The following is a 15,150-nucleotide window of genomic DNA, read 5'->3' on the forward strand; positions in this document are numbered from 1 at the left end:
TAAGGGGAGAACCTAGGAGAACCTAGTAAAACGGGGAGAACTGGGACATTATTTGGTGAACGGTGGGGTGAACCAGGATATGGTGTGCAGAAGACCACAGAGTGTACGACCACCATCTGTCACACACACATTTCCTTTTTATCCCTTCAGTAGCAAATAAAAAAGTATGTAAACAAGTAAACAACAACTTCATGAACATCCATGAGAAGACCTGGGCCTGTGTTCACAAAGTGTCTCAGAGTAGGAATGCTGATCTAGGATCAGGTCCCCCCTCTTATTCATTATGATTTAAAGGGCAAATCTGATCCTAGATCAGCACTCCTACCCTGAGACGATTTATGAATACGGTCCCTGAAGGCACTGACTGTTGGGGCACACTGTTGTACTGTATGAGAAGTAGGTCGGTATTCAATCAGAGCTGTGTAGTAGCGCGCTTGACATTTAAATGGAGTTTCCAATTGAGTCAATATCTGCAGCTTTTACAGTGAATGCAATCTCCGCAAAGGCGGGAAGATTGGCTTTAAAAGCCGCATTGTCAACTGCGCTACAGCGTGCCTACTGGATTGAATCCCGGCCAAAGACTTTCCTGTGTTTGTGACTCTGTGTAAAACAGCCTGGATTTGCATGAGTGTTTTTTACCATTCTGGTCTGCTACCTTATGAATGTATTTTGCTATATGATGCTGTACCTATAAAAGAGAGTGATAGGGAGGGGCGGGGTAAAGAGGTAGTGTAGTTACCTGTGGGATTTCGGGTGGGGGGTGTTGCAAATGTTGTTGCTTTTTCACTTGTTTGTTCTTAGAACGTTTCTTTTTCCATTCTGAGGCTTTTTTTTGTTTAATGTTCTTGTATCACCCCCTTGCTGTTGGCACCGGCTTTGCTTCTCTGTCTATGTTTAGTTGGACCGTGTGGGAGGCTCCTATCTCATATCCAGCTCCTATTTTTCAGAAGAATACAAAAGAATAGAATGTATCAAGTAATGTATCCTGGAGACCTGGGTTCAGTCCTACGGCTCTTCTCTCTTCAACTGAATCATCATCACCCTATTCTTTAAACTAAAGTAGCCCTTTTAGTCAAGGATAATGCTGTTAAATGTATCTCCCCCCCCCCCCCCCCCCCCCACTCACCTAGCAAAGGATAATGCTGTTAAATGTATCTCCCCCTCCCACTCACCTAGCAAAGGATAATGCTGTTAAATGTATCTCCCCCTCCCACTCACCTAGCAAATGATAATGCTGTTTAAATGTATCTCCCCCTCCCACTCACCTAGCAAAGGTAATGCTGTTTAAATGTATCTCCCCCTCCCACTCACCTAGCAAAGGATAATGCTGTTTAAATGTAAAACCCCTTGCAGAGGACAATGGCTTTTCACTCTTTTTGTGCTTTTGCTGGACGTGTGTTGTACCTGAGATGAGATAGTTAATGATTTGTGTCAATAAACAGAGAATCTTTGTTCTAAGCTCATTCCTCGCGCAGCTTGAATTATTGATCATCATGGAGCCACAACGGGGCAGTTAAAAAGCCCCAAGGGGCTCTACAGTAGAACCACAGGTTGCAGACCCCTGGTTATGGTAATAGCGTATGTGTCAGGATCAGGCTGTTGTGTGTGTCTTTGTGTGTGTCTTTGTGTGTGTCTTTGTGTGTGTGTGTGTGCTTCACTAACCGTAAGACCACATCATGGGTCTTACTAAGAATAATACTGAGAGGTCATGTCTTTTCATGAGTTCATCCTGCTTCAGATCAAACTGAGAGAGAGAGAGAGAGAGAGAGAGAGAGAGAGAGAGAGAGAGAGAGAGAGAGAGAGAGAGAAGAGAGAGAGAGAGAGAGAGAGAGAGAGAGAGAGAGAGAGAGAGAGAGAGAGAGAGAGAGAGAGAGAGAGAGAGAGAGAGAGAGAGAGAGAGAGAGAGAGAGAGAGAGAGCTCCCTGGATGTACTGTACATTGCCTCCTGTTGATAACTCCCTGTATGTGGACAAGTGATGCAGAATAGAGGATTATTACTCTTCATATGCACTAGCTGCTTGCCTGTCGGTCACATTAACAACACAGTAGGAAAACACAAGTCCTTTATAATACTAATCTCCCACACATCATTACCGGTATGTGTCATAATTGTGTTATCATAAAGTACGTCTAACATCAAACATCACAAAGCACAACGTAACCCATTAAAAATAGTCATTATTTTAAGCATCTATTTCTTTATCTCACAGTGGGTTCCCAACCATTCCAGAAAAGTTCAAAAGCCTGTTCCCTTTCAAAATATTATTATTATTGTTGCAACAATAATTTATAGTGATTATTTCTATGTGATCAAACTTTCATAGAGACTGATGGGGATTGGGGGTGTTCATGTTTTCTCAGTACCATCTGTGGAGCCTCCTGGGTCAAGTAGAATCCGATGTTCTCTTCTTGCAGATTAAAGAATCCCAACTCTTGGCTATGGTTTAAAGCCCACGTTTCACTTTAATTAAAAATAAATAATAATAATGAGTAGTGTATATATTTATGAATCTGATATGTTACTTTTTTTTCAATCTGACATTGTAAATTGGAGATGTAATCAATTATATACTTCTGGGCTGCACGCGCACCATACAAATATGAACTATAAACAGAGAACCTGTAGCTCAGTTGGTAGAGCATGGCGCTTGCAACGCCAGGGTTGTGGGTTCGTTTCCCACGGGAGGCCAGTATGAAAATGTATGCACTCACTAACTGTAAGTCGCTCTGGATGAGAGCGTCTGCTAAATGACTAAAATGAAAAAAATAACTAGAATGTTATCCAGGCTTGATGTAGATTCAGGCAAATACTTTTTGGCTGCAACAGATGGAAGTGTGCGAGTGGGTTTCTTTTGACAATGAAGCACCGGACTACAGCCATGTCGTTTTGAACCTAGAAGAAGACCTATAGATGGGAGTAGGCAAAAAGGAGTCGTATTTTCTAACTGGCCCAGCGTCGTCCAGGTTAGGGGAGGGTTTGGCCGGCAGGGATGTTCTTGTCCTCCTGTAGCGGGCCGGGCGCAGCGCACGCTGACACGTCGCCATGTGTACGGCGTTTCCTCCGACACATTGGTGCGGCTGGCTGGCGGGTTAAGCGGGCATTGCGTCAAGAAGCAGTGCGGCTCGGCTGGGTTGTGTTTCGTAGGACGCATGGCTCTCGACCTTCCCCTCTCCAGAGTTCCTACGGGAGTTGCAGCGATGGGACAAGACTGTAACTACAAATTGGATACCACGAAATTGGGGAGAAAATGAGGTACAAATAAAATGTTGTGAAAAATAATAAATAAAATAAAAACAAAGAGAATAAAAAAAAATGACATGAAAATGTTTTTAAAAATAAAGGGAAAAAAATACAATTAAATAAGGAAACAATGCATGTTGGCTAGTTAGCTCATGTAGTTAGCGAGTGAATGCCTACAGATGTAACTCAAAGGTGAAGCCTACTTTCTGATTTAAGCAATAGAGTCAATACTTCTAGAATTAATTGGGTTATAATTTAGCTAGCTAGCTAGCTAGGCTAATGTTGATGAAACAAGTTTACTGGAGAACGGAGACCAAGTAGAGACTTTCGGACAAGGTGGATGATTGTATAATATAAGGCAGTTTATTCAGAGGTAAAGATATCTGTAAATAGCGTGCACGGACCCGTTCGTCAATCTCGTAGGGAGATATCTGAGAGCGCGCCCAAAACATTGTGTGCTGACATTTTATACAATAAAATAAAGTAGGTTGATTCTAGTAGTTCTGATCTTCCGATTGGTCCTGATGAGTTGGTCGAGGTCATCTCCATTGCATTGGCTCTGAGTCGGGTTCTCTGTCTTCAGATGTTCCTAAGAGAAGGGGTTTTTTGTGTGTGTGTGCTTAACAATGATGATGTGTGTGTATGTGTGTGTATGTGTGTGTATATGTGTGTGTGTGTGTATGTGTGTGTGTGTATGTGTGTGTATGTGTGTGTGTGTATGTGTGTGTATGTTTAACGATGATGATGTGTGTGTGTGTGTGTGTGTGTGTATGTGTGTGTGTGTGGGGGGGTGTGTGTGTGTATGTCCTCAGAGCAATAACTCGTGAGTTTGGGAGAGCTGAGAGACCTATGGCGTGGGTGTTGTCCATAGCCACCTGCTGATAAGGCCGACAAGATAGAAGTCTTTGTGCATTGTATTAAATCCCAAGGCCCAACACAAGATGGGTTATGCACAAGATTTTAGTCAGACCAAGCTATAACATAATATATTTACTACGACACTAATCACCCTATTGGACGCAGTTTGGCTTAGCCTGATGCAGCCTCAATCATAGGCTGCAACTGGCTAAGCAGCTAACTGCAGTCAAATAAGGAACATCATGATTGAACATCATTGTTAGTAAAATGATACATGGTGCCATTATATAAATAATAGCTTAGCTGGATTCCATGTAATTTGTTGTAACCATTATCACAAAATGGCGTGCATATTTGAGGTCCTCTGTAGCTCAGTTGGTAGAGCATGGTGCTTGTAACGCCAGGGTAGTGGGGTTCGATCCCCGGGACCACCCATACCTAAAAATGTATGCGCACATGACTGCAAGTCGCTTTGGATAAAAGCGTCTGCTAAATGGCTTATTATTATTATATTTCTATCAGCTCTGTTGGGTTTCAACTAGTTGACCTGATGAAGATCAGTTTCGGATCTAAACGTTGTCAAATACTTATTTCCCTCATTAAAATGCAAATCAATTTATAACATTTTTGACATGCGTTTTTCTGAATTATTTTGTTGTTATTCTGTCTCTCACAAGTCAAATAAACCTACCATTAAAATTATAGACTGATCATGTTTTTGTCAGTGGGCAAACGTACAAAATCAGCAGGGGATCAAATACTTTTTTCCCTCACTGTAGCTAGCTAATGGCATTTTTATCAACTTTTCAATCAGATGGATAGCTTAGCAAATATAGCTATTCGTTTTCCCCTCACATCAAAGCTGCCTGATACAGCTTGCCAGTTGCTAGTAATATCACGACTCAGGATATGACCCAGATGCAGACACAGGAGGCGGATGGTCCGGTTCTCAGAATATTTATTATCACAAAGGGTCAGGCAAAAGGGCAGGTCGAGGGCAAGCAGAGGTTCGTAATCCAAGGCAGAGTCAACAAGGGACAGAACGGCAGGCAAGCTCAGGGTCAGGGCAGGCAGAAAGGTCAGAACCGGGAAGACTAGAAAACAAAACTAGAGAGAAGGTAACACACGGAAACACGCTGGAATGACTTGACGAGACAAGACGAACAGGCAACAGACAAACAGAAAACGTAGGTATAAATACAGAGGGGATAATGGGGGAAAATAGGATACACCTGGTGGGGGGTGGACACAAGCACAAGACAGGTGAAACAGATCAGGGTGTGACAAGTAATGTAGGATGAATAAGTCAGAAGCCAGCTAGCAATGCCAAGTTCATGCCTTTTACCAACAAAAACCATATACATGTATAAGAGACAATTACCATCAAGCAGGTCATTTTAGTTTTATTTTAGGACTCCAGGCTGAGGAGTAATAGCTACTAGTTTGTAGAACTGGCGTCTTCTCCAGATGTTGTCCCCAGTCAGCTCAAGAGTCTTCATCTGAACGAACATCACTGGCAAAATCACAGGCTGCATCATGCACTTGACGAGGCCTTGCTTACTAGTGCACATGCTTCACACATTATTCTTAAGTAACTTATTATTATTATTTTTACAATTGTATGATTTTTTTTTTTTTGGGGGGGGGGGATCAGCTTTAATATTGCAGATAGATTGTGGATTCCATCAATGTAATTGTCTGCATCATTTCCAATCCCCCATACATTTTTTAGTAATATATATATATATATATATATATATATATATATATATATATATATATATATATACAGTAGCAGTCAAAAGTTTGGACACACCTACTCATTCAAGGGTTTTTCTTTATTTTTACTATTTTCTACATTGTAGAAAAATAGTGAAGACATCAAAACTATGAAATAACACATATGGAATCATGTAGTAACCAGAAAATTGTTATTCAAATCAAAATACAGTATATATTAGATTTTAGATTCTTCAGAGTAGCCACCCTTTGCCTTGATGACAGCTTTGCACACTCTTGGCATTCTCTCAGCCATTCCTGAACTTGCGACCAAAAACAAGCTACATATGGACAGTACCAAAACAAATGGTCTAATGATTCTGTCTCTTCGCAGCAAAATCTGCAGAGCTGGGATGGTTGTTCCTTACTTTCTCCCCCTTCCATGATTTCATTTTCAATTAACCAAAAGTGAGAGGTTGTAATTTGAATAAAGGGAAAAAGGACATTCTTGAACATGGGTTGAGACATTCTTACTAATCTGCTAGAGAACCAGTTCGGATTTAAATATAACTTTTGAACTTCTGAAGCCTTTAGTGAGAGGTCTAATGCTTTAATATTTTATCATTTCTGCCCTCTGAATTCATATTCATTATATAAATAGGCCCGTTTAATTTTGTCTGGCTCAATGGAATATTTTTTGCTCATATAATTTAAAAAACTGTTCGCTAGGTGTAGGCAAGGCCAGAAGCAAATAACTAAACTGGGATATGACTAAAGAGTTAATTTTTCCACATATAGACAGGTATTTTCCTTTCCACGGTAGCAACATCTTTTCTATTTTTGCTAACTTTCTATAAAAAATGTATTGTAATGAGATCATTTATTTATTTCGGGACATGAATACCGAGTATGTCCACTTCACCGTCAGACCATTTTATTGGTAAACTACACGGTAATGTAAAAGTTGTATTTTTTAGTGACCCAATACGTAATATAGTACACTTATCATAATTTGGTTGTAATCCGGAGAGGTTAGGAAAAGTATCTAGATCATCTGTGAGGCTGTGGAGGGATCCAAATTGTGGATTTAAAAGAAAACATGAATCATCAGCGTACAATGACACCTTTGTTTTTATGCCCTGGATTTCTAGGCCCCATTTCTTTCTTTAGCAGCCCTGGGGGGAAAATAAATACTATTTTTATGCCATCTAAGGGGTGTATATTCTATTTATATTGGCAAATGTAACTTGCAACATGGCCTTTAAAAAGGATATTACTTTTCTATGTCCACCTATTTCTCTCTCTGCCTCTATCTACCTCTATCTTTCCCTCTCTACTTCTATCAAATTCCTCTCACTCTCCCAACCCTCCTGCTGTCACTCCCGTCCCTCTTCCTGTCCCCTCTTTCTCCCTCCCCATCCTTCAGCCATTCTTCCACTCTCTCACTCTCTCACTCTCTCTTTCTCTCTCTCGGTCCTCTGATGTTTCAATCAATGAATAAATAAATAATTGCTTCTATTTTCAGTGAGAGTGCTTGGCCAAAACATGCAGCCTTGGTCTCCACAAGGACACATATAGAGATGGAGACAGATGGTGAGAGGGAGAAAATAGAGAGAAAGATTTATATAGAACATGTTCTGAACAAGGCCTCTGAGAGTGTGTTACAATACGCTGTCAATCCAGAATGGAATACATTACCATGTTTAAGAATGTGATTGGCAGAAAAACTGAGACGCACCACACCCCATCCATCTACTCTCTCACACGCAACACTCTGCACTCTGACAGTTGCATTTCATTTAATCATTCTGCATAATGTTCTGTACTATTCCTGTATCATATTGTCTGGGTATTCCAGATTCCTCTAGCTATGCCACTTGCTAGTTATTTTTCAAGTTAATAATAATAATAATAATAATAATATGCCATTTAGCAGACGCTTTTATCCAAAGCGACTTACAGTCATGCGTGCATACATTTTTGTGTATGGGTGGTCCCGGGGATCGAACCCACTACCTTGGCGTTACAAGCGCCGTGCTCTACCAGCTGAGCTACAGAGGACCACGTTAAAAGCCTACCGCAAATAAGAAGCATCAGATATGTGTCATGACTTTACCAGGAGCACCATCACACAAAGCAGAGGAGAGGAGAGGAGAGGAGAGGAGAGGAGAGGAGAGGAGAGGAGAGGAGAGGAGAGGAGAGGAGAGGAGAGGAGAGGAGAGGAGAGGAGAGGAGAGGAGAGGAGAGGAGAGGAGAGGAGAGGAGAGGAGAGGAGAGGAGAGAGAACTAGAGGAGAGGAGAGGAGAGGAGAGGAGAGGAGAGGAGAGGAGAGGAGAGGAGAGGAGAGGAGAGGAGAGGAGAGGAGAGGAGAGGAGAGGAGAGGAGAGGAGAGGAGAGGAGAGGAGAGGAGAGGAGAAATAGAGGAGAGGAGAACTAGAGGAGAGGAGAGGAGAGGAGAGGAGAGGAGATGAGAGGAGATGGGAAGGAGAGGAGAGGAGAGGAGAGGAGAGGAGAGGAGAGGAGAGGAGAGGAGAGGAGAGGAGATGTAGAGTTGATAGGAAGTAGTGGAGAGGGAAGGACCCTGGCCTGTATGCCCATGTTTAGCAAGTTTCATAATCCCCTGAGGGCGAAGACACTTAGTGGTGACATTTACTGCAATCTATACAGAAGTGGTGTGTGTGTGTGTGTGTGTGCGCGTATGCTTGTGTGTGTGTGTGTGTGTGTATGCGTGTGCACGTAGGGCCAAATATTTCATTCTGCATCTATATATTATACATCAGTTAAGGCCATTAGAGGGAGAGGCAGCTTTTAGGATTTATTTTGGAGAGCTGTCCATGGTGCTGAACATACTGAGGGACATACGGTGAGAAGCATCCAGCTGTAGATTATGCGCTCTGACACCGTGTCTTATTCAAACCTCAAAGCGCATGTGTGTGAGTCTCAGATGGTATTTCTGCTTCTCAAATGGTATATGCGCGCAACCTGTAGACATTTGTTGGTCTCGTGTATCGCATGAGTCAGTAGCTTTGTTCCAGAATGTCAGTGTGCTACGCATGTTATGTTAACCACTGTTGCTTGTGCAGCTAGCTAGTACACACTAGCTAGGCTAGCTAGCTAGTACACACTAACTAGCTAGTACACACTACCTAGTCCCTAGCTTCTAATTCTAAGGGACATACGGCTGTTTTCCATGGTGTTGAACACACTGAGGGACATACAGCTGCATTGGCTTGTCAGGAGCTGTTATCCATAGTGCTGAACATACTGAGGGACATACGGCTGTAGTGGCTTGTCAGGGGCTGTTGTCTACACAGTGCTAAAAAGAAGAAGGGTATTGGAACCTTCTCAGAGGTTGCTGTTCAGGGTGGTGTGGTGCTGAACGAACAGCTCCCGGTTCAGTCCCAGGTCCCGGGTCTACTCTCCTCTTATTTTCTCTTTCAATCTGACAGGCCGAGTTGACAGCATACTCTCCCCTGCTTTAGTGGTCTTCAAACTTACTCAGGCATTTCTTCTAGTTCTGCTTTATGTTTTTATATCCGCAGCCAGATGAAGAGGAAATACTTCATGATAGATATAAAAAGTTGATGATCCTAATGCTGTAAAGAGAACCAAAACAGTCATTAGATTCCTACAGTCTTAAAGCTGCTCCATCAGTAGCACTCTACCAATTACTATGAGTCCTTTCACTGTTAATACAGGATGACACACACAGGCTGAGAACCAATTTCACTGTTTAGTTCCGTTGTCAAGGCTACTTTCCTTTCCTATTGAAAGTCATCCATTTTAGAGCAGCAGAACGAAAGCAGAAATAATAAAGGCTTCAGCTCCAAGTCTCTATTTGTGCTCAGTGGGGATCTTGCAGAGCTAAACTATTACAACCCCAGCGTGGATTGGAATAACAGTCTATGATCAATTAATAGAGCCGTAACGCTAGAGTACTGGGAGAAAAAACAACAGCCATAAAAATCAATTCATTTTAATTACGGTGCCATAAAAAGGGGAAGTTAGGAGAACTCAGGCGTCCCTGTTGGTATTCTCTCTGTACTGATTCCATTAAGAATGTGTCCTTGTCAGCACTTCAAACATCTGCTACCCAAACCAAACAAAATGTCTGCCTCCCAATTAGCATTTTCTCAGACACATCCACAGACAGAATAGTTTCAGACTAAATAACAACTTGATCGTCACAAAGAAGACACACACACACGCTCACGCACGCACGCACGCACGCACGCACACACACACACACACACACACACACACACACACACACACACACACACACACACAGCACCACCATCACTAAGGTAAAACATTTTAGGTTATATACCATTTCCTGTTACTTATATAAATAAGCCATTGATCACGTGACACCATTCATTCCTATGTAAAGACTCAATACCGCATTGACGCCAAATGAAGTCGGTTAAAATAAAAGGAAAAACTCTGCTTTATAATATAGCATCGCATGCATCTATAATCACATTTACGTAGTGGCACACAGTTGAGCAGACAAGTTTTTAGGATTTCCACATATGGGCAACACTTTTTAGCAGGGTCTGGGAAAAAAATTTGGCCTTTTATAAATGCATTTCATGCAATTCTACATAATTTACATGAAAGAGGACATTAGCAGAATATTTTTTTATACCACACAAATGGCCAAATCCAGTCTAATGTGTAACTCACTATTCAGGTTGAATACATTATATATAATCATTTGTCTTTTTATCATTATTATTATGTTTGCCCACGATATAATATCCTGCTCGTATTTTCCCTTTAAACAATGGCTTGATTTACTTTTTATATTACCCTAATAAAGTTTACAAACTTTTGTGAAGGTTTGGTATGGCCATTAGCCTATTATACTGCTGGCCTATGGTATGAAGGCTGTGCCCACTGGCGCTCCAACTGACTCTGTCAGTTGAATTTGAGGTGAGGAAGAATGATTTAGGCCTACCGCAGTAACTTCTATAATCTAACAATATGATACTTATCTTTATAAAAAATATTCTGATAAAAAGATAATGTATGCCTATATCGTTATAGAGTGAGGGAAACAATATTTGACCCCCTGCTGATTTTGTACATTTGCCCACTGACAAAGAAATGATCAGTCTATAATTTTAATGGTAGGTTTATTTGAACAGTGAGAGACAGAATAACAACAACAAAATCCAGAAAAACGCATGTCAAAAATGTTATGAATTGATTTGCATTTTAATGAGGGAAATAAGTATTTGACCCCTCTGCAAAACATGACTTAGTACTTGGTGGCAAAACCCTTGTTGGAAATCACAGAGGTCAGATGTTTCTTGTAGTTGGCCACCAGGTTTGCACACATCTCAGGAGGGATTTTGTCCCACTCCTCTTTGCAGATCTTCTCCAAGTCATTAAGGTTTCGAGGCTAACGTTTGGCAACTCAAACCTTCAGCTCCCTCCACATATTTTCTATGGGATTAAGGTTTGGAGACTGGCTAGGCCACTCCAGGACCTTAATGTAATTCTTCTTGAGCCACTCCTTTGTTGCCGTGTGTTTTGGGTCATTGTCATGCTGGAATACCCATCCACGACCCATTTTCAATGCCCTGGCAGAGGGAAGGAGGTTCTCACCCAAGATTTGACGGTACATGGCCCCGTCCATCGTCCCTTTGATGCGGTGAAGTTGTCCTGTACCCTTAGCAGAAAAACACCACCAAAGCATAATGTTTCCACCTCCATGTTTGACGGTGGGGATGGTGTTCTTGGGGTCATAGGCAGCATTCCTCCTCCTCCAAACACGGCGAGTTGAGTTGATGCCAAAGAGCTCCATTTTGGTCTCATCTGACCACAACACTTTCACCCAGTTCTCCTCTGAATCATTCAGATGTTCATTGGCAAACTTCAGACGGGCATGTATATGTGCTTTCTTGAGCAGGGGGACCTTGCGGGCGCTGCAGGATTTCAGTCCTTCACGGCGTAGTGTGTTACCAATTGTTTTCTTGGTGACTATGGTCCCAGCTGCCTTGAGATCATTGACAAGATCCTCCCGTGTAGTTCTGGGCTGATTCCTCACCGTTCTCATGATCATTGCAACTCCACGAGGTGAGATCTTGCATGGAGCCCCAGGCCGAGGGAGATTGACAGTTCTTTTGTGTTTCGTCCATTTGCAAATAATCGCACCAACTGTTGTCACCTTCTCACCAAGCTGCTTGGCGATGGTCTTGTAGCCCATTCCAGCCTTGTGTAGGTCTACAATCTTGTCCCTGACATCCTTGGAGAGCTCTTTGGTCTTGGCCATGGTGGCGAGTTTGGAATCTGATTGATTGATTGATTGATTGCTTGCTTCTGTAGACAGGTGTATTTTATACAGGTAACAAGCTGAGATTAAGAACACTCCCTTTAAGAGTGTGCTCCTAATCTCAGCTCGTTACCTGTATAAAAGACACCTGGGAGCCAGAAATCTTTCTGATTGAGAGGGGGTCAAATACTTATTTCCCTCATTAAAATGCAAATCAATTTATAACATTTTTGACATGCGTTTTTCTGGATTTTGTTGTTGTTATTCTGTCTCTCACTGTTCAAATAAAACTACCATTAAAATTATAGACTGATCATTTCTTTGTCAGTGGGCAAACATACAAAATCAGCAGGGGATCAAATACTTTTTTCCCTCACTGTAGACTCCAGTCACCAAATGGATGACTTGAGACTCAACTTGAAATAAAATATAATAACTTGAGACTTGACTTGGACTTGGAGCCTCAAGACTCGGGACTTGACTTTAACTTGAGACTGCGGACTTGAAATTATCTGGCCAGGCTTTGTAATGTTTTGTCACTCATTTTGTGGCACAGTGTCTCCGCGGATTACTCTCCACGCAGCCAGAGACAGTATCGCACTTGCAAAAAACTGATTTGTTGTTGAAACGCAAACTCGGCCCTCTAATTGGACCAGCAAACTGTCAATCAACACAGGTTGTGTGAGCTAGCGCCTTGAGAAGGTTTTGGGGGGTTGTGAGAAAGCTTTGGGGGGTTGCGACTTTGAAACTGAATGGGAAAAATGTATATTTTCATACATATTTTAATAGGCTAAATATAGCCTACCATTTGTATTTTATATTTATACCTTAGCTTATTCGATCTGGTCACTAACATAGGCCTACCACATTGCATTAAATTCTTGTTTAAAAAACATATAATCTGTGCTTCAGAACCAAAACGTTGTGCATCGTGTCTGTTGACCAATGATCAGTCATCAGCATTTGCACACAAAGGTGGGCGCACATATCCAGATTAGTGACCAGAAACATCTTGTTTAATTTTCTCCAGTTTTGCCTGGCAAAAACAGAGTAGCTTACCTAAATGAATATTATCCATATAAAGTACCATTTAGCAATCTGCTACGGATGCACCTTTGCCAAAACAATAGGCTACCTCATATTTCAGATAGGCCTAGTTTGGGTGGGTTATAATTATATACCTCAGTGGTGGTATTGGCTATATGTCTAAAGATAGCTGTAACATCGCGCTATCTTCAATGCAATACCTTCAATACTTATGGGATGAAGATGTAACATATTTTGGAAAGCTAATTACGATATTTGTGAGGAAGAAATAGGCTACAGACAGATCATGCTTTCCATCCGATCCTGCAACCTCCGCTGCATACAGGTAGGCCATATGATCCTGCTTGCTTTGGATACCAGAGAAGTGACAATATGACATGATATCCCTAGCATAGGAGGTTAGCTGCACCTTAATCAACGTCAGGAAATTACGTAGAAAACGGCCACTAGGGGCAACAGTAAGCACTGTTACCTTCAAGTAGGTTTTGGTTTTGCAAGGGCATTGTGGATGGGGATGGCAGATAGCCCCAAGCTACTGCCTACAAAAGCATCTGCCTCTGAGTCCAAAGGTTGTAAGTTCAATTCCAGCAATACATTTTATTTTACATTTTAGTCATTTAGCAGACGCCAGAGCGACTTACAGGAGCAATTAGGGTTAAGTGCCTTGCTCAAGGGCACATTAACGTCATTTAGCAGACGCTCTTAGCCAGAGCGACTCACAAATTGGTGCGTTCACCCTATAGCCAGTGGGATAACCACTTTACAATTTGGGGGGGGGGGGGGGGGTTAGAAGGAATACTTTATCCTATCCCAGGTATTCCTTAAAGAGGTGGGGTTTCAAATGTCTCCGGAAGGTGGTGAGTGACTCCGCTGTCCTGGCGTCGTGAGGGAGCTTGTTCCACCATTGGGGTGCCAGAGCAGCGAACAGTTTTGACTGGGCTGAGCGGGAGCTATGCTTCCGCAGAGGAAGGGGAGCCAGTAGGCCAGAGGTGGATGAACGCAATGTCCTCGTTTGGGTGTAGGGACTGATCAGAGCCTGAAGGTACAGAGGTGCCGTTCCCCTCACTGCTCCATAGGCAAGCACCATGGTCTTGTAGCAGATGCGAGCTTCAACTGGAAGCCAGTGGAGTGTGCGGAGGAGGGGGGTGACGTGAGAGAACTTGGGAAGGTTGAACACCAGACGGGCTGCGGCATTCTGGATGAGTTGTAGGGGTTTAATGGCACAGGCAGGGAGCCCAGCCAACAGCGAGTTGCAGTAGTCCAGACGGGAGATGACAAGTGCCTGGACCAGGACCTGCGCCACTTCCTGTGTAAGGCAGGGTCGCACTCTCCGAATGTTGTAGAGCATGAACCTGCAGGAGAAGGTCACCGCCTTGATGTTGGCGGAGAACGACAGGGTGTTGTCCAGGGTCACGCCTAGGCTCTTCGCACTCTGGGAGGAGGACACAGCGGAGTTGTCAACCGTGATGGCGAGATCATGGAACGGGCAGTCCTTCCCCGGGAGGAAGAGCAGCTCCGTCTTGCCAGGGTTCAGCTTGAGGTGGTGATCCGTCATCCATACTGATATGTCTGCCAGACATGCAGAGATGCGATTCGCCACCTGGTTATCAGAAGGGGGAAAGGAGAAGATTAGTTGTGTATCGTCAGCGTAGCAATGATAGGAGAGACCATGTGAGGATATGACAGAGCCAAGTGACTTGGTGTATAGGGAGAAAAGGAGAGGGCCCAGAACCGATCCCTGGGGGACACCAGTGGTGAGAGCACGTGGTGCGGAGACAGCTTCCCGCCACGCCACTTGGTAGGAGCGACCGGTCAGGTAGGACGCAATCCAGGAGTGAGCCGTGCCGGAGATGCCCATCTCGGAGAGGGTGGAGAGGAGGATCTGATGGTTCACAGTATCAAAGGCAGCAGACAGGTCTAGAAGGACAAGAGCAGAGGAGAGAGAGTTAGCTTTAGCAGTGCGGAGAGTCTCCGTGACACAGAGAAGAGCAGTCTCAGTTGA

This window comes from Coregonus lavaretus, assembly GCF_964263955.1.
Source record: "Coregonus lavaretus genome assembly, chromosome: 4".
Lineage (NCBI taxonomy): Eukaryota > Metazoa > Chordata > Actinopteri > Salmoniformes > Salmonidae > Coregonus > Coregonus lavaretus.